This window comes from Callithrix jacchus, chromosome 7 (assembly GCF_049354715.1).
Source record: "Callithrix jacchus isolate 240 chromosome 7, calJac240_pri, whole genome shotgun sequence".
Lineage (NCBI taxonomy): Eukaryota > Metazoa > Chordata > Mammalia > Primates > Cebidae > Callithrix > Callithrix jacchus.
Genome location: NC_133508.1, coordinates 154,702,871 through 154,728,825, shown reverse-complemented (window position 1 = coordinate 154,728,825; position 25,955 = coordinate 154,702,871). Strand labels below are relative to the sequence as shown.

General features: G+C 43.2%; 1 long non-coding RNA gene across 4 annotated transcripts; it reads right to left on the bottom strand.

The window, feature by feature from the left end:
• Positions 1 to 1,852: 1,852 nt before the first annotated feature.
• LOC103794639 (uncharacterized) lies at positions 1,853 to 24,957 on the bottom strand. 4 transcript variants are annotated; one of them, XR_013520591.1, is made up of 8 exons: positions 24,853 to 24,957; positions 24,084 to 24,211; positions 23,255 to 23,637; positions 15,910 to 15,994; positions 14,605 to 14,724; positions 13,410 to 13,508; positions 3,751 to 3,810; positions 1,853 to 2,760 (listed from the first exon to the last, which is right to left on the bottom strand). It is a non-coding gene; the product is annotated as an uncharacterized LOC103794639 (long non-coding RNA). The 4 variants fall into 4 exon arrangements; XR_008473122.2 differs by lacking the exon at positions 15,910 to 15,994; XR_013520592.1 differs by lacking the exon at positions 15,910 to 15,994 and having other exon boundaries at positions 14,605 to 14,721.
• Between the last annotated feature and the right edge of the window lie 998 nt (positions 24,958 to 25,955).

The window sequence follows — 25,955 nt, the reverse complement described above, 5'->3', positions numbered from 1 at the left end:
CGGGTGTGTGAAGTCTGCTCTGAGCAATTATATGTGGCTTTGGTTCCCTCTAACCAGCACTAATTCTGCACTTTCCAGTCTGAAGATGGGTCTTCTTGAATGAGAAATGGGAAGTAAAGCACAAATTGAGGAATTCTGCTTTTTCTGTTTTGTTTTGTTTTGAGACAGACTCTCACTCTGTCGCCCAGGCTGGAGAGCAGTGGCGCAATCTCGGCTCACTGCCACCTCTGCCTCCGGGGTTCAAGCAGTTCTCCTGCCTCCGCCTCCTGAGTAGCTGGGACTACAGGCGTGCACCGCCACACCCAGTGAATTTTTGGTGTGTTTTTAGCAGGGACAGGATTTTTCCATGTTTGCCAGGCTGGTCTCAAACTCCGGACTGTAAGTGATCCACCCACCTTGGCTTCCCAAAATGCTGGGATTACATGCGTGAGCCACCATGCCCAGCCTGAGTTCTGCCTTCTTGCTATCATCTGCTAACAAAATACAATAGCCCCAACTAGCCTCCCTTTTCTCTTGAGCTGTCTTGTCATTGAGGGTCTCTCCTCTGAACACTTCTGAACCCTGCTTTCCGAATAGGTCTTGCCAGAGCCCCGGATGCCACCAACTTTGCCAAAGCCTGCTCCTCTCAAGGTCCCTGTCACTTCTGCTTCTTCAGAGCACGATGCCTGCACTTAGGTGCAGAGCAGCAGTCCCTCTCCTTTCTTTCTTTAAACTACGAAAGATCAAACTGTCAGCATGAGGAGAATTTATCAGACACCCAGCATCTAGGAGAAGGAGATTCTCAGCTATCCCCACTCAATCTCACCTCCATGCCAGCGTTGTCAGATGTGTCATCAGAAGGCCTGCTCATGCCTTTGAGCCCCGAGGGCAGAGCCACCCGCTTGTGGACAAGCAGGAAGAAAAGCCACAGCTCAGCAGCCAACAGCCATCTGGTAAAATTCCATGTGCACCTTTGTGTCTGCTGGCTCCTGCCCCTCGTCCAACCATCCTAGCAGACCCCTTCTAGTTTCCAGCCTCTGTTCCTAGGTCCTCCCACTACTCGTCTGCCCACTTTTACAACCCTCTTTCTAGATTTGTCTCACTGTGTCACGTGCTTTCTGCTCTCATTGACCTTGAACTCATATTTGTCTGCTCTTGAGTCAATCCATTTTGCTTCCAGTCCCTGAGCCTAGACGTGCCTACTCCTGGAACTGCCTGCTACCAGGGTCAGCCAGTTGCTGCCGCCTGGCTCTTGGCTTTCTACACCTCCTGTCCCTGATTCTCCCTGCCGGCGAGCTGCATGTGGCTCTCTGCCCTAACCCAGCACGTGGACTGTGATTCTCAGGAGCATGGCTTCCAGGTCTGGCAGCACAACCTCATGTGCAGGCCACAGTCCTCCTTCCTTCTCTGCCTTACCATCTCCATGACTCCCTCTGCTCATGGTTTGTGGATGTTCAGGCAGGAGCTCCCATCTTAACACATGGCTTCCTCCACTCCACCCCCTCCCAGCTCTGTCTTTGAGAAAGGAACACTGTCCCATTGCTGCCATCGCACCTGCCTGGGCTCAGTGAACCAGCACAGTCTCATGGGCTTTCCTGAGCTACGATCTCAAGGTCACTGTTTCAGTACCTAGACTGTCGCCTGGGGTGCAGACATCCAAGACTGCAAAGTTTTATCCTCTCTGGTTGTTTTATTTCCTGTGAATTACTGGAGATTTCCTCCATTCTTCTTGTGGTTTCTATTTCCTTTCTTTTATCAGACTCTAATTTTGTTGCCATAGCCAGTGCAATGTTTTGGCCATTCTTGGTTTTAAAAAATGACAGAAATTCAGTTCCAATAAGTGCCAATGATAGAGAGGATCTGAGGGCCCCTATAACCAAAACAAAAAGGGAAAGAACAGGGCTGGACATCAGTGGCCACTAGAACCAGAAGCTGGAGGCTCTTGTGACACTCTCTCCTCGCCCTTCCCCTGCCTGCTGCACGCAGCTCTATGCTCTCCGGCTGGCTTTCCTCTTAGGGCTGGAGGCTTTGCTGTTCAACAGGGCAGGGCTTGCTTCTTGGTTCAAAACACCTTTGAAAGCACCTGGTTAATATCCTGGAGGATTAGGTCATCTCACAGTCCAAGGGAAAATGAGAGAAACCCTTATAGAGCCTCATCATTTGGGGGAACGGTCCTACGTGAAAGGATGTCAGTGCCAGAAAGAAGGGGTCTTGGCGGATAATAAATGTCCACTGCAGACCAAGGTTAAACACCTCCAGGCTCTGACCATCTCTCATTTCTTCCCCTCTAAGTGCTCTTCCCCAAGTTAGGAGAAGTCTTCCAATCCAGAGATCTTTCTGTTTGGCAACTTGGTTATGGAGAATGTGACCCCAGTGCACAAGGTTTTCTGTGGGTAAAACGTGGAAGGAATATATATTGGCAACAATGGTGGTGGGAAGAGAGAGGGAGGGGAGAGTCGAATTACACTGTAGTTTTCACACGCAGCTCAGCAGATCTAGACCAAGTCTCTACCAATGTTTTTATTGACATAAGCTAACTCAAGCATGGCTTCAGGCTTTCATTATAACTGTGAGTGGACACTGGTCATAGAGACAGGTGGTCAGTGCTGAGCAACGGTTTTCAGAGTTTCGGACGCAGTGGAACACCCTTTATTCATCACAAAGAAAATAGCATGAATTTTCATAAGCAGGACAGATCAGACCAGATGCGCTGTAGTTGACACTTCCCTTCCGGTATCCTCTGCAGGAACCTGAACTTCACAGGACTCAATGGAAACGCAACTGTAACAGAAGAGATAGACAAGTTTTATCCTTTGTGTAGTTAATTTATGTCTGAATTTACTTTGAAACGCTTCGGCATTGGCAGTGTGATTTGCTTGTATATGTTATTTAGATGTAATCTGCACCCAAGGGATGATCGCTTGCTGTAATTGGGAATGGGTACTCCAGGGATGGCTAGCTAATATTTACCAAAGCAGCAGACGAGAGAGAAAATGAGATCGAAGCAAAGGCGAAACCCCTTAACAATTCATCAGATCTTGTAAGACTTACTCACTATCATGAGAACAGCATGGGGGAGACCACCCCATGATTCAATTATCTCCCACCAGGTCCCTCCCACAACACGTGGGAATTATGGGAGCTGCAATTCAAGATGAGATTTGGGTGAGGACACAAAGCCAAACCATATCACACAATAACAAGGTTAAGAAAGGGAAGAGCCAATATCCACACCTACTCAAGGTTGATCCAACCTTTGTGGGGCCTGAAACTTACATACCTTCAGGGTCTTCTTTGAAAAAAAAATATTGAAAATTATAAGTACAAAATTACCTATGAAAATGAATGTTTATACAGAATGAGAAAAGATGACTTAAAAAAAACCTTTTTGTTGTTGGAATCTTGCTCTGTCACCCAGGCTGGAGTGCAGTGGCACGATCTTGGCTCACTGCAACCACCACCTCCTGGGTTCAAGCAATTCTTCTGCCTCAGCCTCCCAAGTGGCTGGGATTATAGGCGTGTGTCAAGGCTAATTTTTGCATTTGTAGTAGAGGCGAGGTTTTTCCATGTTGACGGCTGGTCTTGAACTCCTGACCTCAGGTGATCCATCGACTTCGCCCTCCCAAAGTGCTGGGATTACAGATGTGAGCCACTGTGCCCTGCCAATGACTTCAAATTTTAAAAACCTTACAAATACCATAAAAATCCCCCAAATAAAATAGTGTTTCTATTAATTAATGGTTGACATGAGTGTGTAACATATTTTCTTACATTTTTTGGCCGTGTCTTCCCTGATGTCGTCTTCATGTCACCACCATGTTGTAATACTTTCTATAGAGAGAATAAAATAATTCAGTGCTTCCTCTAACTTAGTTGATCAAAATTTTTGCCAGGTTAATTTTTAAGATTCATAAAATATGCAACTTTAGTGACAAGTTCACTATTTGTAGTTCTTCCACAAGGTTGTGTGCTATAAACAGAAAAGTTCTGATGAATTTAGTTTTGCAGAATATCTTCAAAAAAGAAAACATCATGGAGTGTTTATAATTGTATACATTGCATACAGAACACACTTCTGACAGAATGTCCTTCATTAGAAATGGATGAGAACAGAATCTTCCACTTAGAATCTTTTTATGTCTTGATAGAAAGACACTTCCAGAGAGTAGTTTTTGGCTTTGCACAATTAAAACCTTGCTTTTCCCCCTATCCCTATGAGGATCCAGTGCCATAGCATAGGTTCATGTTGCATCGGTGCTCTGCTTCTGTATCATCCTGTTATATCACTTGGTAAGTTTGCCCCGTGGGTGGTAAGAATATCCTGCACAGGACAGCTAGGAATAAGTTGACTATACATGGAAATGTCTGCAAACCACATAAATACCTCCCACTAAACCTCAGCTAAATGTATCACCGGCTCTACGTTCCTTAACTAGATCCCCAAAATGCTTTCAAGTGGTCACTCCCCCCCACCTGAAAGGGGAGACTGGCTGAAAGAAATTCATAATGGAAAGAGAGAGTGCCTTATTCCACTGTGGTTCAAATCTGTCCTTTGCAAAATTTATAAAACCATCTACCATGTACACAGATGGCAGGGGACCCTCCCAGGGCCTTGGAAGTGGTCCATCACATGGGAGCTCTGATATTTAGCTTCATTTGTTTCATAATGCAATGCCTCTCCACCAAACAACGGAAGGCCACCAATATTTACCTAATTGGGAACAGCCAGTTGAGTTAGGTGGGTTTACAACAAAGGGAATAAATGAAAGATGGGCTTTTTCTATTTGTAAGCTTCTGCTTGTAATCATCAGCTAAACAGCCACACAGAAAATAACTGCCAAAAATTTAACAGAACTACATGGCCGAAAGTGCAATTTAATGTAGTAAAAACTAAGCACAAATCACAACAAAGGGTGCGTGAAAAAAGAGGGTAGATGGATTAATCAAAGGAGTTTTCTGGAAAAGGTGAGTTTGAAGTAGCTTTTGTAAGGAGTGAGGCATAGAAAGAAAGGGGAAAATGCGTTTGAGGAAAGCCTGAAAGGTCTAAGTACACAGAAGAACATCAAATTACATATAAGGATCAGCTGAAAATTGACTGGAAAGGAGTGTTCATCAAAAACTGCATACAATTAAACTGTAGTACAATTGTTTATGGTCAGAACGAAGTAACTAATGCCCATCTAGTCCACCAAGTGTCAGCAACTAGAACACGACACAAAAATATCGATACCTGAAACAGCTATTTTCAGTTATTGAACAACAAGCGTTTCAGGCATGAGATCTCAGAGAGAAGAGAATAAAGTGAGGTGGGCCCTGCCACAGCCTAGCCTTTTATTTCAAGGCATTTTCTGGACTAGTTTCAGGAAAGGGGAATTCAAGCAGAGTACGGCAGTCTCATTGATTCAAAGAGTCGGAGACTAGAGTTCAGGAAGGCTGAGGCAGCTGGATGGAACCTGTGAGACAGAGTACCAGAGTGAAAGAGCAATACAAAGTAAGTTTCAGAAATCTGCAGAGGATCCTCTTGAATCTGGCTAAACCATAAGTTAGATATGTTTAAGGTCAAACTCTATAAACCCTAGGAAATAATAATGATTAAGAAACGATAAATCACGGGGTAACATAACTACCAGCGCTTGCACGGGATTGGGAGATGTTTGAGTTCAGGCCAGCCAGAATGGAAAGACTTCATTGGATTCTTGATGCATTCAGGTGAAATTCAGAAAGAGTATGCCTTACTTGTAGGGCTAAACTAGTCCCGGAGCAGAGGATACTCCAGATTCTTTTTTTAAAAAAGGCTCAAAGTGATAGAGCTGATCTGAAATTAATTTAATTTACTGCCAGAGCAAAAATCAATAGTCTTTAAGGAAACACAGGAAAATTCAAGCTAACAATGGAATATTCACAATAGCCAACATCTAATCAAAATTATTAGACATGCCATAAACAAGAAGTGTAACCCATAATGAAAGGGAACATCAGCCAATAGAAGCAGATCTAGAAATGACAAAGATGGAATGAGCAAACGAGGACTTTAAAACAACTATTATAAATTTGTTCAAGCAATTAAGGGAAAACATGAACATAAATAAGTAAATGAAAATTATTAAAAGAAACAAATTGGCCATCTAAAGCTAAAAAAAAAAAAATCCAAATATCTAAAACAAAAAGCCCACTAGGCAGATTTAAAAGCAGATTCTACAATTACAGAAGAAAAAAATTAATAGAAGTCACATTATATAAACCCTAGAGCAAACTATTAAAAAAGTTATAGCTAATAAGACAATAGTGAAAATAAAATACCAAATTTTTTAATCCAAAAGAAGGGAGCAAGAAATAATAAACGAAACCAATAAATCAATAGTTAACTGATTTAACACAGTCATATCAAGAATTGTATTAGGTAAAAATAGACCAAAATCATCTATTAAGAGATACTATTATACTTGGTTGAAAAGCAACATCCAACTATATGTTTTCTACAAGGCTTAATTTTTTAATACAAAGATACATATAGGTAAAAGTTAAAGGACACAAGACAATATATCAGGCAAATATTAATTATAAAGCTAGAGTGGCTACTTTGATATCAGACAAAGTAGACTTCATGAAATATTTCCAGATTAAAGGGAAATATTTTATCATGATAAAAGGGTCAATTGATCAAGAATACTTACAATATTCAACATATATGCACCTAATAACAAAGTTTGAAAATTCAAAAAGAAAAAACTGACAGAACTGAAAGAAAAAACACACAAATATAAAAGTATAGTTTGAGATTTTTAATACCCCCTTTCAGTAATTGATAGAACAAAAGGACACAAAAGTTAGTAAGGATACAGAAGACTTGAACCAATCCAACTTAATTGATATTTGTAGAATACTCCACACAGTCAACTCTGAAACACACACTCTTAAGTGCACATAAGACATTTATCTTAGAGGACACAGAAGGGCACATATTGGGCTATAAAATATGTTTCAGTAAATTTAAAGATATTCAAACCCTATAGAGTATATTATCTGACTAGACCACAATGTAACTACATTAAAAATCAATAACAAAAATATCTGTAAAATCCACAAATAATTAAAAATCAAACAACAAACTTTAGAATAACTTATGGATTAGGTCAGAAAATATTTTGGGAAATTAGAAAACATGTTGAACTAAATAGATTAGATGGCTAGCTAGATAGATAGATAAAATATGTGGATACAGATAAAGAAGTACCTAGACAGAAATTTACAACTTTAATGCTTATGATAGCATAGTTAGAAGAAGAAAAGTTTAAAAATAAATGATCTAAGCTTCTACCTTATGAAACTGGAAAAAATAAACAGCAAAATAAACTTCAAGTAAATAGAAGAAAGGAAATAATAAACACAAAAAAGAAATCTGTACAATGGAAAGTATGTAAATAGCAAAGAAAACTGATAAATGCAAAAGTTCATTCTTAAAAAAAAATTCAATGATGTAAATAAACTTCTAGTGGGAAAAGGATATGAATAGACACTTCTTAAAAACAGACATTTATGTGGCCAGCAAACATGGAAAAAAGCTTAACATCACTGATGATTAGAGAAATGCAAATCAAAACACAGTGAGATACGAAAATACATGCCAGTCGGAATGGCTGTTATTGAAAGGTCAAGAAACAATAGATGCTGACGAGGCTGTGGAGAAATAGAAATGCTTTTATACTGTTGATGGGAATTAGTTCAACCATTGTGGAAGACAGTGTGGCAATTCCTCAAGGATCTAGAAACAGAAATACCCCACTTGGCCCAGCAATCCCATTAGTGGGTATATACTCAAAGGAATATAAATCATTCTACTATAAAAACACATGCACACATGTTTACTGCAGCACTATTTATGATAGCAAAGACATGGAACCAACCAACCGAAATGACCATCAATGATAGATTGGATAAAGAGTGTGTTGTACATATATACTATGGAATACTATGCAGCCATAAAAAGAAATGAGATCATGTCATTTGCAGGGACATGGATGAAGCTGGAAGCCATCATCCTCAGCAAAACTAACACAGGAACAGAAAAGCAAACACCTCATATTCTCAATCATAAGTGGGAGTTAAATAGTGAGAACATACGGACACGGAGGAGAATAACATACACCGGGGCTGGTGTCGGGGTAGGAGATGAGGGAAGGGAGAGCATTAGGACAAACAGTTAATGCGTAAGGAGCTTAATACCTAGATGATGGGTCCATAGGTGCAGCAAACCATCATGGTACATGTATACCTGTGTAACAAACCTACACGCTCTGCACTTGTATCCTGGAACTTAGAGTAAAATTTAAAAAAATTTTAAAAAGAAAGTAAAAACTATCTTCTGCTTGCTGTAGTCCCTCCCCCACCACACTCCCAATATTATGCCAGTTATCAATTCCAAGCTAATGTTTGATGACTGAAAAAATCCTCAAAATAAGCTTTGTTTTCCATTAAAGAGAAAACAACCCCTAAAAATAAAAGATAAACTTTTACTAGCAAGACAGATAAAGAAAAAGTAAAAACACAAAGATAAATATTAGTAATAAAAGAGTGACAGTATTCTAAATCTTACAAACATTAAAAAATAAAAAGGGGATATTGTTAACCACTTATGCCAACCAATTAAGATATATTAGTTGAAATGGATAATTCCTTTGAAAACATGAAATAACTAAAATTGACACAAGAAGAAATAGAAAATCTGAACAATTCTATTTAAAGCCTAAATAAATTGGATTTATAACTTAAAATCTTCTGAGAAAGTGGACTCTGGGCCTGGATAGATTAAACAATGAATTCTATCAAACATTTAAAAAGGAAATAATACCAATCTTAAACAAAATCTTTCAGAAAATAGAGGGGGAAGAAATACTTTTCAACTCATTTTATAAAGTCACCCCATTATTCTAATAACAAAACCAGACAAAGACATTAAAATTATAGTCTAATTTCTTATGAACTTAGCATAGATAAAAAATTCTTAACAAAATATTAGCAACTAGAATTTAGAAACATGATTAAACTGATAATGCATCATGACTGAATGGGGTTTATTCCAGGCATGCAAGGTTATTTAACATTTGAAAATCAATTATTGTCATTCATCACATTAATACAATAAAAAAGAAAAATCCTATGATCATTTACAACAATGCAGATAAATCATCTGATGAGATTCAGTGCCTTGCTATGATTTTAAAAACTCAGTAAACTAGGAATAAAAGAAAACTATCTTAATCTAATAAAGGAATCAATGAAAAACCTGAGCAAATCCATAAATTAACACAAAGATTTAATATTTCCCCATTAATATTGAGATCCAGGCAAGAATGCTTCTTCTCTTCTATTCAACATTATATTGGTGCCCTACCTGTAAAATAAGACTAAAAAAAATAATAAAATCTTACAGATTAGGAAAACAGAAGTTAAACCTTTTTTATTCACATAGCACACAATTTTACTTTATTTTCTTCTTTTAGTTAATAGAAATGGGGTCTTGCTGTGTTGCCCAGGTTGGTCTCAAACTGTTGGCCTCAAGCAATCTTCCCACCTCAGCCTCTCAAAGTGCTAGGATTACAGGCATGAGCCACCGTGCCAAGCCATGTACATAATTTTCTGTCTAAAAAATACTAAGGAGGCTACCCTAAAAGGGTACTACTACATTAATAAGTGAACTTAGTAACATTGTAGAATACAAAGTCAACATAAAAAATCAATTGCATTTCTGTATATAAGCAACAAATACGTAAGAAATAAAAATTTAGGGGTCCGCAGTGGCTCCGGCCAGATGTCGTGGCACTTGCAGAGGCGAGGCCATGAGTTCAAGGTCAACCTGAGCAACCTTCAAGGTCATTGATTGGCAAAAAGAAAAAATTCAAAGCATCATTTACAATAGCATCAGAAATAGGTAATATTTTGGAATTAATTTAACCAAACGTGTAGGACCGATGCTAAAAGCTACAAAAAAAGACTGAAAGAAATTAAAGACCTTTAAAAATGGAGAGACCTATCCATTTGTGAACTGGAAACTCAATATTGTTTAGCTGTCAATTCTCATCGCAATGATCTGTAGATTATACGCAACACCAATCAAAATCCCAGCAGGCATTTTTTTTCTTTCGGCTATTGTTACACTGAAGCTAAACTTTGTAAGAAATGAAAATAACCTATGTTAGCCAAAACAATTTTGAAAAAGTTCAAAATCGGAGGACTTAATCTGATTTCAAGACTTACTTTAAAACTACGGTGATCAAGATGTATTGCCTCTGGCTGCTTCCTCACTGTGACAGCAGAGTTAGGTAGTTCTAACAGGGACCACATGGCCCAGGAGGCCTAAAATGCTGTCTGGCCTTTTATAGAAGGAGTTTGCTGACCTCTGCGACAGATGATGCTCATATGTAAGACACTCCTATCTACAATTTCTGGCTTACCAGGTATTATTCCACTACTTTCTCTGTTACTCATTATAGCATATTAAAGTGCGGATAAAATAAAATAATTTTAGAAATAATCTTTAATCCCTTCTACTTTATTTAAAATAAAAATTGTTGATAGATTTTGGTACCTTATAGTTAATAATATGTTATTTGCCATATCCCTTACGACTATGTACAAAGCCATAGTGGAAAACCAGTCTAACCAGGATGAAGATAATTGCATATTGAATTTGTACAGTATGCAAATATGTATACGAAGCATTATAAGCATTATTTGACCCATTCTTTAAACGAGGAGGCTGACTGGCAAATGGATCTATTAGACCCTACAGAAAAGAGGAGGGCATGGTTGGGAAAAACAGACCAATGGGACAGTGAAATGAATAGGTTCAGATTGGTGATAGATTACACGTAGGTAACGAAGACAAGAAAGTATTGGAAAAGTATTTCTGGGGGCTGCTGTGAATCTGGGTTTTTAGACAGTGTTGCCATTGACCTGGTAGAAAAATCGTGAAAAAAATATTTCACCACTGAGAGCAGACTGATTATGGGTTCAATTTCCAATTGCTTAAAGTGGCGCTTTCCAAATTAATAAACTTACAAAGTACCTGGTCATCTTGTTAGAATGCAGATTCTGATTTTGGGACAAGGCCCAAGATTCTGTGTTTCCAACCAGCTGCCAGGTGATTCTGATATGACTGGTTCAGGAACCACACTTTTTAAAGAAAGGCATTAAATGTGATTAATGGAAATCCAACTGTAGATTTCTTCTGGAAGGTAAGAGGAGGGTCCCGACAGGGAATTTTGGTTATGCAGTTGGAAAGAAGCTGTTTGTCTTCTCTAGAGGCAAGAAACATAACCGAGGGCCTACAATCTTGAGGGGATTCTCAATGCAGAGAAGAGAAAGATCCAGAACAATCAAGGAGCCAGAGTAAGAACTATCAGAAAAATAGAAGAACCAGGAGCATGTGTCATTAAGGACTCCTATGCCATACTGAATTTTGAGGAGGCAATCAATGAATCCCAACATGCAACTCATTCATTATACCATCTTTCCTGGCCCCCTTTCTTTGCTTGCTTTCTTTGGTCTTTTTTCCAGTTCTCTGTAGAGTGTAGTAATGATTACTGGATTGTCTGTCCAAAGCTTCTCTACCCTCCCTTTTTTTAAGAAAGCCTCCCATCATCAATATGACTACCATAAGAGCTGCCATGTTTTTACATGACTCTCTGTCCTCTTCCTTCAGTTGATTGGTCCAGGCATGGACACCTGATCCCAGCTCAACCAATCATAAATTTCTTCCCTTTGATTATTCAAAATAGGATTCTACAGAGAAAAAAGTTGTCAGGTGCAAAACAGCCTTTATAGTAGGAAAAGTCATTAGGCACAAAATTTACTAATCCTAATGTGCAGCCATCTTAGGAGCCAGTACAGAAAAAGAGTAAAGACAGGTGATGGAAGGCAGTCACGGCAGTGTTCCAGCTTTTGTTCCAACTGTTCCTAAGCCCAACTGCTTTCCTTCCTTTCCCATGGTTTCGCTATTCAATGTTTCCTTCAGTGACCCAGAAAATTTCCCCTATTGCCTAAGTGAGTTTGAGTCACTTGCAACAGAATCCTGACTAATACCTGCGAAACCTTATCCCCACTCATTTTGTCTTACACACTGCCTTCCCTTGGGCCCCTGCACCCTGGTGACTGTAGCTTTCCCAGGTTTTCCTTAGGATGACACCAGGCCAAAACCAGCTGCTGGGCAAGGACCATAAACCCAGTGTTGGTCTTCGTGGATGTTAACGTGTCACTGAACACCAGTGTACCAAATCGATGTGTTCATGGCAACAGCCAAGAAGAGCCCACAAAAGTCTAATCTTTGTCACACTGGGGGCTCCACTGGCAGATTGTTAAGACCCTGGGGGCAAAACTTAATTTGCATAAGTATTTGCAATGCACAGTTTCCTTTTTATTCATTTAGACTAAATTAAATTCATTTTGGAATCCCCAAAGTTATTGCTCGTTGACTTCTCTGCCCTTACCTCCCGTTCCCGGTGTATTTCCCCAAAACCGAAAGCCATTTTCACCTCTAGTTCTCTTCATGCCTCGGATCCCAGGTGAAGTTTTATCCCTCCACAGTTCTTTAAGATTAGCAAAATAAATTAACTCCTTAACTGCTGGGAAATTTACAAACAAAAAAGTAAAATCTGCTGTTTTGCAAAAACGCAAATATTATGAGCACATCCTCCTCCCTTCACTACCCCCAACACTCACACACACACATACACACACACACTGGCAAGCACACAGGCCTGGCTGCACTCGAGAAGCCCACTCCTACCACCCCTTCTGCAGACAGAAACGCTGGCATTCGTAAGCTGTCACACTGAGGAAGACAGCAGCTGTGTTATTCCATGATTTATAGAACAGATTTGCATTTCCTTGCCTTTGAAGCTTGCCTATAATCTGCCACATAAATATTTGAAAGACAGGATGGTGGAAACAGACCTAAGCAGCTTAATCGAACACTTGGCAGGTAGAGGACTTGGGCTGGTCTTCATTTCAAACGCCCCCATTGCCCCGAGGTCTCTTGGTGTGTGTGTACAAAATTGAAATTCAATGTTTAAACCCAAACCTACAGACACAAGCTTACTTGAAGGAAAAGTCAGAATAATGCCCCTCTGAAGGCAGGTTTTGTTTCGTCTGGTCTCCTGAGGCAAGAGCCCAGCAGTCTTCCTTAAATTCTGCTCCAGGAAGCAGGAAGCAGGGAGCATAAGTGTCTCAGCCGCTCCAGAAGCCCCATGTGTGCTCATGCAGGGACAGGAATGGTGCCCTGCCTCACAGAGGCCCTGAGGCCACAGAGAGGCGCTTTCACCAGGGAGCAGGCTCATTCCTGTCTCAGAGACCTGTCACACCTCTGGCTAACCCAGAGAACCCGGATTCCCTGGTGGAGGATGAGGCAAGCCTTTCATTTCCCATGCATCTACCTTCATGCAGCTTTTCCCAAAATATGGAGAATACTTTCCGAAGTTCATATTAGGTGGCCACAGTCACCGTGCTCTTTAGCCCATTGTAAGCTCTAAGTCCTGCAGGAAAAATAACAATCTAAGTTGATTTAACCTAATTATCTAAGTGGAAACTATGCACTTTTATTTTTACAGTAGTTCTATTAATATACTATTAATATAATAATATACTATTGGAGAATTTAAAATTTTAATATTATGCCCTAATCTGATTCAATAAATATGTATTGATTCCCCATATGTGCTCAAGGAGGAAGCCACAAAGGTGTCTTCATACTCGACAGGCCAAGAACGCCACTTATGGCCTAGGCATCTTATCAGAAGTTCCCCAAGGTAGACGGTGGGCAGGGAACAGAAAGAGGAGGTTCTTGAATATAAAAGACCTTTTATAAAATTTAAAAGGGACAAGGGCAGAAGGCACAGTGAACGGAGACCCAGACTGAAAGTCAGGAGACACGGTCAGTCCAGCTCTGCCATGAGGTTCATGTTCTCGGTCCAACCACTTCACCTCTTTGAGCCTCTGTTTTCTCATTGGCAAAACGAAGCAGCTGACCTAATAACCTCCCACGTTTCCTTCATGCTGATAGTCTCCAGCAGCTGGGGTTAAATGTAGATTTAGAATTGTCCAAATGGTGGAATGACGTCTTTTCCCATCCCTTCCCAGATGTCTGCCTGGATTCTGGAGCTCCAGGGAAAGAAGCCTCCTGTGTTCACTACTGTGGTCCCTGGGGCCTGCAGAACTTAGGACAGGGAATAGGGCAGGTGGGGCGGTTAGGGACGAAACCCAAACATGGACTTCTTAAGAGAAAGTTCAGCCTTAAGAAGAAAGGAATCTGTCCCATGCAGCCGCACAGTTGCAAGTCAGAGGAAGCTGTGGTTCTGGGTCCAGGGTGGCGTTCTCGACCATAATCAGCCACCCTGAAGTCAAGCAGATATCTGGGTGTCCCTCCAATCTCCCAGCCCCTAGCATGCCAAACAACCCTGCTCTGAGGCCCTATAACATTATCACATGGAGGTCAGGGAGCTACTCTCTTTCTAATACACTTCCAAGAAGATTTCCCAGAGCCAAAAGTCTAGGAAGACTAAGCACTTTGCAGAGTTGAGTAAGAAATTCCCAGGGACTTCCACAGATTTTGGATGTCTCAGAAATACCTACCAGGGGCCGGGCGCGGTGGATCACGCCTGTAATCCCAGCACTTTGGGAGGCCGAGGCGGGTGAATCACGAGGTCAAGAGATCGAAACCATCCTGGTCAACACGGTGAAACCCCGTCTCTACTAAAAATAAAAAAATTAGCTGGGCATGATGCCGCGCACCTGTAGATCCAGCTACTCGGGAGGCTGAGGCGGGAGAATTGCTGGAACCCAGGAGGTGGAGGTTGCGGTGAGTCGAGATTGTGCCATCGCACTCCAGCCTGGGTAACAAGAGTGAAACTCCATCTAAAAAAAAACGTCGTTCCATCCTTGCCTTCCACCTGTCTCTTTATACCTCCGCAGATGTGGCCAACGCAATTGCTACATAAATTGGACAGTGCCCAAAGAAACCTTTAACGCCATTCCGGGGTTCTTTGTCAAAACCATGGTGGCTTTTCTCTCTTCACAGAGTCGAGCCCATTGTTCTGTGGTCCCTGCAGCTGTGCCTCTGACCTGGGTGGAGCTGCAAGTCCGGGCAGGAGAGGCTCTGGGAAGCTAGAGTTGTTGCTGGTGATCTGTTTTCAGCCTGGGGCGGAAGCCGGGCTGGGTGCCAGAAGCAACTTTTGATCAGTCATTAGGCACAGACTTTGCTCCAGCCACACAGCCCCTTCATTCCTGCCTCCGGCCTTTGCACTTGCTGTCAGCTCTGCTTGGAATCTTCTCTCTTGATCTGCACCGGACTTGTTGCTCCCTACCTCATCAGACGTTACCTTCTCAGGAGGACCTTCCACGTCCACCTCCGGGGCCGGCCCTGTTCTCGCTCTGCCCACTGCCCTGCTGATCTCCTTTGACAGTTACAAGCATCTTATTTATTTATTTATTTTTTTGAGACGGAGTTTCGCTCTTGTTACCCAGGCTGGAGTGCAATGGCGTGATCTCAGCTTCCTGGGTTCAGGCAATTCTCCTGCCTCAGCCTCCTGAGTAGCTGGGATTACAGGCACATGCCACCATGCCCAGCTAATTTTTTGTATTTTTAGTAGAGATGGGGCTTCACCATGTTGACCAGGATGGGTCTCGATCTCTTGACCTCGTGATCCACCCGCCTCGGCCTCCCAAAATGCTGGGATTACAGGCGTGAGCCACCACGCCCGGCCCTGCATCTTATTTCTTTACATGGCCATGATCTCTTTCCTTGCTGAAACGTCTGGAACCTTAGCTCCACCAGGGTCACCCAAAGGCTCCCAGGTGACTAGTGACCCACACAGACCAGACCCCAACCTTCACCCCAGAAGGCTCCTGCTTCCCCCCTCTCCGCCCCACACAGCTCACCTCAGCCTTATCTCATAGATGAGGAAGACTTTGGCTCCCACATAAATGCCCATGCGTGTCACGGCCCAGACAGCAGTGCTCATGCCTGTGAGAGGTCAGGGCAGACCTGTCAGTCCCACGCTGAGATGAGAGGCCCTGAATGCCTTTCCATCTCATAGGGTGAAGCAGGGAGGGCTGGACACACTCTCCATCTCAAAGGGCAGGAGGTGAGGGGCAGGCCTGACAGGGAGGGATCTTGTCTCTCTTGTTCACTACTGTCCACAGCCTCCAGCCTGGTTAGGGTTAGGGTTAGGGTTACATGATAGATACTTAATATCTGTTGAATGAATGAATGAATGATTACGTGCACACAGCAGCATACTGTGTGGCTGCTTATCCAACACAACTTCATTCCTGCACTTCTCCCTTCCTAACATAACTCCAATCTGCTTGGCAACATGTCCTATCCACACCGTGGGTTTCCACTAGGCTGTTCATTGTATTCTCTTTCCCTGTGCTAATAACTGGTTTTCCAGAAGGACCCATCACTTAATCCTGGCCAAAACCATAAGCAGAAATCTACTAGGTAGGGGCAAAGGGTTCTATAAGAGGGTTTCCCCGTTTTAGAAAGAGCAGTCACTGTCATATTATCTAGATTGGATCTGTTGTACCTCACTTCTCATTCTGAGGAGAGTTACCGTGAGGAAAAACGCAACCCGATCAAGATAGCTAGGCTGAAAGTTGGAAGAAACTGGGTCCTCTATGAATGCTGGGTCTTCACATGCTGCTGTGTGCACGTATTCATTCATTCATTCATTCATTCATAGACGTTACTGAATAACTAAATTAACCATCTTCAGAGCTTGCACACCTCTGGATTGCCTGCCGTGAAGCATAGTAAATTCTCTTATTATTAAGCCATTGTGACTTTCATATTTTCTTATTTCAGCCAAAGGCATTTGAACCATAGAGACTATGGCATGCACTGTCCCTTGGTCCTGATGGCTACCACTGGCCTGTAGAATAGAGGCATGGCTTTTCTCCACCAGGTATAGTGTAAGTAAACATGAATTAGTGAAATACTTTTTTCTTTACTTCATCCATACACCCCGCAAACGTCATCAAAACTCTGTGTGCCAGGCACCGTGCTAGAAAGAAAGATCTAAAAGGCAAGCTGCCAGCCCCAAAGAAGCTCAGAGTCCAGTGGGAGGCAGATCTATCGATAGAGACTGACAGCAGAGGCATGCAAAAGTGCCACAGCAGCAGCGGAGAGCAGTAGGGAGAGGACTTGGAAAAGGATAGGCAGGAGGTCAGCTAAGCTGGTTTCACAAGAGGCTGTGTCTGAGCTGAGTCTTGAATGAAAAGCAGGAGACGTGCAGGTGGACCAGCTGGCCAAGAGTCTCTCAGGCAACGGGGACAACAATATGCCACGTGGCAGAGTAGGAAAGACTGCTTTTTACAATGGGCCAGGCACTGTGCTAAGCTACATATACATTGCCCCTCAGATCCTTAACAATACACGTGTATTACATCACAATTACATATACATTGCCCCTCAGATCCTTAACAATACACGTGTATTACATCACAATTACATATACATTACCCCTCAGATCCTTAACAATACACGTGTATTACATCACAATTACATATACATTGCCCCTCGGATCCTTAACAATATTCACACGAGGCAAATATGGTTATCTCATTTTGTAATATGGAAACTGAGGCTTCTAAGGGTCAAGGAACTTGTCCAAGTTCACACAGACAGTAAGTGGCAGAGCCAGGCTTCAGACCTCGGTCATTCAGAGTCCACATTCTCCTTGCCACGCTGGCATTCCTCCTACACTAGTGGTCCCTGTGAGGGAAGCACACTTCTGTGGAGCAACCTGGTGTCCTACCATCAAAGACAGCATACCTCCATGGGCAGGCGAGAGAAGAGACTGAGCACACAGGTAGGAAAAGGTGTGCTTCAAGAGGGGTAGGAGTTACATGGGTGAGCGATGGAGAGAGCAGGCAGAAAAGAGAGAATGTGGGGGACGTGAAAACAACAGTTTCTCTTCTACCCTGTTTATTTTAACTCGGATGGCTTTACTCAGGGTCACCATCTTCTAACCTTTCCCCTTTAAGTCACTCTTACACAGTTGCAAGTGTCATTTAACTAAATTATCCTGAAAATTTACCAGCCCACAAATTTTCGTTAACCAGCCTGCCACAAATATTATACAGATGGCAGAATAAATAAAATTCATTGGTAGTTACGACTAGCCTCCCTGAAATGATAACTGGCCCCAGGCCCACAGGGACTCAGCTTTGAGAAGGCTGCCTTAAATAATGAACAGGCAGATGAAACAAACAGTCTCCGGGCACTGCGTGGCACTGCAAGCTGGCACCCCAGGTCCTGCAGACACCCTCGGTTTGCAGGCCCTCTTTTTCATGAAACAAGGGGTATGGCAGACACTCATCATCATCATAAAATAATGGCACTAGCTAATATCCTGAGGCTTCAAGCTCAGCAGGGAAGGATATAATATTGCAAGCCAGCAGAAGCCAAGCAAGTGGTGATACAGTAGTTCTGTTTTACATTACATTAAATGTTACTATTTCTGAAGGGAATATCTGCGGAGCACTAGTGTAACCCATAGCAACCAGCTAATAAATTGTAACTTACACTGGCTCAGCTTATTGTAGGGGTGGAAAACAGCAAGAAAAAAACGACCAAAAAAAAAGGCAAATGCTGGCAAAAATGCCACATTTTTTTCCTCTTACTACCTCCCCTACACACACACACACACACACACACACACACACACACCCACAAATACGGGCTGCATCAGCATTATCTAGCAAAATTACTTAAGGTGAAGTGGGACAATTAGCAGTCAAGATTTTACAATTCCTGACCTTCACGTTGATCTATATATACAATGTCTCTTTTTAAGCTCAGAAGTTGTACTTTAAATGTTTCCAACCCTGGGCCTTGCCCTCTACGAGGGTGACCTGTGGCATCATTTTGCAGCTTGTATTGAGGATGAGAGTCCTCTGCATCCAGCCTGCACGTGGAACTAAGCCTAAGCCATTTCATTCACCGTTTTTCCTTCTGTCTGCAAATAGCTCATGCCTAATTGCCCCCATACTTCAAATTCACAGCAGGCCGGTGAACCTGGCTCTCTGCTACATTGGGCCTACTCTTTAACCTCAACCATGATAGATTCCTTCCATCCATTAATTCCTGCTCCCTGAGCCATTCAGTCTTTTACACATTCAATCAGTCTCTCTGAAATGTGGGCACTGGGTGTGTATTTACAGGGAATTATTTGTGGGGCACTTTGTGGTCTTCAGACAGCATGTTCATCTGTTTGAGTTGATCGAATGCACACACCCACTATCTGCCCATGTCAATAGTGCTAAACTTAATGAAAGTGCTCTGTATCCTGAAATGCCCACCACTTAGCCACCAACGGGGAAGTGACCACCACTCAGACCACCTGAGCATTACTCGGCATCTTTCTTCTGTCTAGCCATCTCTGTACTGTGTACAGAAGAGGAGAGCCAGGGAGCTCATCAAGACTCAGACGATAGGGGCTCTCCCTGTCTCTCCCCCTAGGACGCAAGTGAGGGACTTAGAATGAAGCACCCATGGTCAAGAACCATCTCGGGCACTTGCTAGCTGAGTGTCATTTGGCAAAATCATTTTACTTCTGGGGCCTTCATTTCTTCATCTGCGAGGTGAGAACATTGAGAGTATCAGCTGGGATGCACTTGGCAGGAAACAGAAAACCCAACCTACAGTGCTTTAAAAAGCGGGGAAGTAGAGTTTCTCATGCGACAGTGGGTAGGGCGGCCTGGAGCCTCAGTTTCTACTTCTCCGTGCTTCTTTTTTCAGCTGGTTCCTTGCATCCCCAAGTTCTCTCCCCAGAGTTTGACTCGCCACTGCAGGGCTCGTGACACTGTTTGGGAAGAGATTGCCTGTTGGTCTCCCCACGTAGATCTGATCCCTTCATTTGTCTATGAAAACCCTGGCTTCTGGACCAGTGGCTGGCACGTGGTCTGGATGAATGGACGGGTGAATGAGTGAGCAAATGATTTCAAGCAGCCTTATTTCTTGGACAATGAAAAGGAAATTTGGGGAAAATCAAAAGCTGCAACATGTGCAAAAATGCACTGTAAACTGTAAAATGCCACACTAGGAAATGTTATGGTTATTAATTATTACAGTCATGAATCTTCATGCTATAAGAGTAGCCCCAGTCGGGCGCAGTGGTTCACACCTGTAATCCCAGCAATTTGGGAGGCCGAGGTGGACAGATCACCTGAGGTCAGGAGTTCCAGACTATCCTGGCCAACATAGTGAAACCCTGTCTCTACTAAAACTACAAAAATTAGCTGGGCATGCTGGCATGTGCCTGTAGTCCCAGCTACTTGGAAGGCTGAAGCAGGAGAATCGCTTGAACCTGGGAGGGGGAGGCTGCACTGAGCCGAGATCATGCCACTGCACTCGAGCCTGGGTGGCAGAACGAGGTTCCATCTTTAAAAAAAAAAAAAAGCAGCCTCTTGGATGCTGGTGTCAGCCCTAAGCACACCATACCAGCAGTGGAGTTTTTGATGACACAATGGAAGAAAAATGGCATTTCCGGGAAAAGTAGATGACTTTTGCCCCCCAAACATGGTTTTAACATCCACAGTATGACTATTACGAAGGTCAGAAGGTATCTTTACAATGGAGAGATCCGATGGACACCCTCCTTAATCAAAAAATGGAGCATCACAAACACGAAGGGCACCCTAATGGGTGCAGCAGGAAGCACACAGTATCACCTACGGAGCATTCTTGCCGCAGGTATTTAGCCAGAATCTCGTCATGGGGAAACCATCAGCAAAATCTGGATTGTGCGACGTTCAATGAGACAACCAGTGAGCTCTAATAATGCCATGGTCGGGCGTGGCATCACATCTGTAATCCCAGCACTTTGGGAGGCTGAGGCGGGAGAATCGCTTGAGCCCAGGAGTTCAAGAGCAACCTGAGCAACACAATGAGACCCTGCCTCTACAGAAAACAAGTAAATTAGCTGGGCATGGTGGTGTGGGCCTGTGGTCCCCGCTATTCAGGAGGCTGAGGTGGGAGAACTGCTTGAGCCCAGGAGGTCAGGGATGCAGTGCACTCCAGCCTGAGCAACAAATAAAATAAAACTCAATGAAAATGCATGCCAGTATCATGAACACAAAATAAGCCGTAAATAGAGGCAGGAAGCTTCTTTTGGATTAAAGGAAACTAAGAAATAATAATTAATTTTCAATGAGTAATGTTGAGTGTATCCTGGATTATAAAAATGCTATAAAATAGATATTTTTAGATAGCTGAAGTAAATATTAAAGAGTGCTATTGCATTAATGCTAAACTATTTTAGTGTGATAATATTTTAGAAGTGTGTTATTTTTATTTGTTTGTTTATTTATTTATTTTTGGAGACAGGGTCTCACTCTATCACCCAGGCTGGAGTGCAGTGGCAGGATCTCAGCTCACAGCAAACTCCGCCTCCCAAGCTCAAGTGATTTTCCTGCCTCAGCCTCCTGAGTAGCTGGGATTATAGGCACCTGCCACCGCACCTGGCTAATTTTTGTATTTTTAGTAGAGATGGGGTTTTACCAGGTTGGCCAGGCTGGCCTTCAACTCCTGACCTCAAGTAATCCATTTGCCTCGGCCTCCCAAAGTGCTGGGATCACAGGCGTGAGCCACGTGCCCAGCCAGCATTTGGTTCTTGACTTCTACCTAAGCCAAATTGGGGAGCCCAGGATAACATATCAGAGAACACGTATTTGTCAGGATTTCGTCTTTCTTTCAAACACATTAACTGGTCCCCTGCTGTGTGTCCCTACTGTGTCTCCTCCCTCTCCCCCTTTCCTTCTACCTCCCAGTCTTCTCTTCTTCCTTCACTGCCTTCCCACCAGTGATCTCAAATGCCCTGGCATTTAAATGACCATTGTCCCTGCCTTCCAGCCCTGCGTATTCTAGATAAGACATCCTTTGAGCAGAAGTAAGAAGAAGTGCCAGTTATTTCTTCCCTATCACATGAACATCACACACACATCACACACACACACACACACACACACACACACACACCCCTGAGGCTTGGACGAAAAAGGACAGATTAAAGTTAAGCCTTAGTGAATCAAGTCCACTTTAGAGGCAATATTTGGGACAGGGTCCCAAGGGGCTCTGAATTATGAAAGGCTGAATCTGGCCCTGGCTGATAAAATGCAGAGCAGTCCAAGCCTGGGAGGCTAGGCCATCTGGCAGAGTTTCCAGTTAGGGCAGGTCCTTGCTGCTTCCTGTCCCTGTGGCCGGCAAGACCTACCAGCCATTGGCAAGTGGCCCTTTGCCCCCTGGAGTATCCAGTCCTGACTGTGCTCATCTCCTCTGTGGTATTTGGCCATCTTGTGAATTTATTCCTTTAGTATATTCCTTGCTCCCCAAACAGGACCAGACTTCTCCACAGGCAGGATGGGGAGGGGATTATGGGATGGGGACCCCATCCCACTGCATGCTGCGTAAAGTTTAGAATGCGCGGCCAGGCATGATGGCTCACACCTGTAATCCTAGCCGAGGTGGGTGGATCACCTGAGGTCAGGAGTTCAAAGCCAGCCCGGCCATCATGGTGAAACCCCATCTTTATAAAAAATAAAAATAGAAAGGCCATGTCTTAGGCACACAATACTTAAGGGTCCACAAAAAGGTTTTACTTTGCTTTAATGTCAGAAGAAAAATGATAAACTTTTTGGAGGTCAAAGACTAGAGTCTCCTTTATACCAGTGTTGTCATAAAACATAATCTTTAGTATTGTTCTGTTCACTCCTCCTACTCCGCTGACACAGGGCCAAGGGCCGAGGAAGATCATGTGACCCTAGGGACAGGTTGTTGGCTCTGCTCCCCCAAGCCCAGGGTGCCCAGGACCCCAGCCCCAGGGGAAAAATGAAGACCAGGTGCCTCAGGACCTCCACCCATGACCCGTTTCTCTGCTCCTGGCACCTTCTCCAGCTTCTCTCCCATGAAACAAGATAAATTAGGACAACGTGATGAGTTCTTCACAAAGTTAAATTGATATCAATGAAAGGACAGTTCATTTTTGCCTGACATTATGTCCATTTTCTTTCTTTCTTTTCCTTTTTGGTACGAAAATGTCCTTTCTTCTACAAAATTATGATAATGGTAGATTCTATTCTCATTAAACAGTATTGCACAAATGTAAAAGTCGATAACCTTTTGTTGGTCCTGACAACCCCTACCCCCAGTTCCATGGACAATTTGCTTGCTCTACTAACCCCCCCACTCTGAGAAGCACTGGCTTAGATACTTCGAGTTTACCTTCAAGGCTTACGTCTTACAGGTGTGTGAAGCTAGCATGTTGGGAGGCCGACTCAGGAGGATCACTTGAGCCCAGGAGCTTGAGCTTACAGTGAGCTGTGATTGCACTATTGCACTCTAGCCTGAGTGACAGAGTAAGACACTACCTCTCAGAAACAAAACTGACCTTTTATGACATCCTCTCTGAAGCCCTCTCAAAACCCAGAGCTTTGGAAGGCCCTGCTTCAGCTGGACCTTAGTACTCACTTCCTGTTTGCATGTAAGCATTTCTCAGCTGTCTCCCTCCTGGACATCTCTGGAAGACAGGGCTGTACCTGACTTCTTCATGTCTCCTCTCCTTGGCATGGTGCCTGCCACACAGCAGCTGTAGCCGCTCAGTCAATCTTGATTGAATGAATAAAAATATTAATTCCCAGAAAAATTAAGTTAATAGAGTATCTTCAGCTTTTAGTTTTGTTTCTCTACATTTTTGTTAAATACTTGGCACCTGTTATTGCTTATCCACTGGCCGGTGCTAGCAGATGACCGAAAGAATTAGCAAGTAACAAACGCATATTAATAGACGCAGACATCGCGACAGTGTTTGACAGCTTTTTTCCATGGACAGGTGTTTGGGCTTATGGTTGTGGTTTTATATTATGTGCTAGTGTCTGTAAGTTTAATTAAATTTAACTTTTTTTTTTTGAAATGGAGTTTTGCTCTGTCGCCCAGGTTGGGGTGCAGTGGTGAAATCTTGGCTCACTGCAACCTCTGGTTATTATCCCCAGCTCACAATGCACACACATATATATTTGTCATAAGATATTCACGGAGAGGAAGTTTTATTCACCCGTGTCTAATGCTGTGCCTGGTACGTTGCTCTCATCGTATCTATACGGCACTGGATTGAATTTGTGTTCTCAATGGTCCCAAGATGAATTCTGCTTCTATTTTGCTGGTGATCTGTGCATCACAATTCTTCCCATTGTAAATCGCAGAGGAGCCAACAAAGAAAGGCTAGTCAATAACCAAAATATATAGCGATATTTCACGTACTAAGAAGTCTGGAGGCAGGGAGGCTCCAGGATCGAATTCAGTGGTTCCTTAACTCATTACAGAACTGCCTTCCTCAGCCTGTGGGCCACACTTAGTCCTGGTAACACGTGGCTGCTACAGATCCAGTTTCAACACATAAGGCAAAGAAAAAAAAAAAAATGCAGAAGAGACATCCCTTCTATGATTCTCTTATTATCACAGAGGAAAATCTTTTCTAAGAGACTACCGGCAGATGTCCTGCCACACACTGTTGGTCAGAATTGTAACACGTTTGTACCTAAAAGAAGTGCTGGCGAGGAAAACAAAACTATCTCACACTAACCGAGATTAACAGCCTTGAGGGAAACAGACTCAGACTCCCCTGAGCACATGACCACCACATATCTGAACAAAAGAGAAAGTAAGACATGGCTTTGTTTAGGCAAGATAGTGCCAGCCAAAAATCTCTGTACATTACAGGCTATGTCAAGCCTGGGCCCATCAGAACGGTAGTCTTGAGCTCCCGGACGTGATGAGTGGGTTGGGAGCCCCTGCTCCTATCGGAAGATAATAACAATGTATACCGTTCATTTCTAGACGAGGATTTCTTATCTTCTTTCTCCTCAATGTTCCAACAACCCTCCCCCATCCTCAAGCTCAGCCAATGACTTTGCTGAGAAAACATAAGCAAAGAAATTTTGTAGTCTTCTACCTACATGTGCCCACCAACTTACGTCAGTGGCCACGTATTCTGCCTTTCCTCTCACATCATAAAAGATGCATTCTTGGGCCGGGCGTGGTGGCTCACGCCTGTAATCCCAGCACTTCGGGAGGCCGAGGCGGGTGGATCACGAGGTCAAGAGATTGAGACCATCCTGGTCAACATGGTGAAACCCCGTCTCTACTAAAAAAAAATAAATAAATAAATACAAAACATTAGCTGGGCATGGTGGCGCGTGCCTGTAATCCCAGCTACTCGGGAGGCTGAGGCAGGAGAATTGCCTGAACCCAGGAGGCGGAGGTTGCGGTGAGCCGAGATCGCGCCATTGCACTCCAGCCTGGGTAACAAGAGCGAAACTCCGTCTCAAAAAAAAAAAAAAGATTCATTCTTGGCCGGGTGCGGTGGCTGACACCTGTAATCCCAGCACTTTGGGAAGCCGAGGTGAGCAGATAACAAGGTCAAGAGATGAGACCATCCAGGCCAACATGGTGAAACCCTGTCTCTACTAAAAATACAAAAATTAGGTGGGCATGGTGGCACACGCCTGTAGTCCCAGCTACTTGGGAGGCTGAGGCAGGAGAATTGCTAGAACCCAGGAGGCGGAGGTTGCAGTGGGCTGAGATCTCAGCACTGCACTGCAGCCTGGTGCCTGGCGATGGAGCAAGACTCTGTCTCAAAAAAAAAAAAAGAAGATTCGTTCTTGCTCCCAGCTAAGTCAATGCCTCCAATAGGTCCCATTTCCACTCTTCTACTCAAGGATATCACCCAGCAAATCTTTTTTCTGTGTTCTTCATCACTTGATTTTCCTCTCTCTTAACTGTCTCTAAATGGTCTTTTAACTGCAAGTCCTTCTAGCATTATGGACCCATTTCTCCATTTTTCTTTATATGAGAATGCCTTAAAAGGGTTATCTACAGCCTTGGCTTTAATTCTTCTCCTCTTATTCTTTAACTCCTCCTAAGCAGG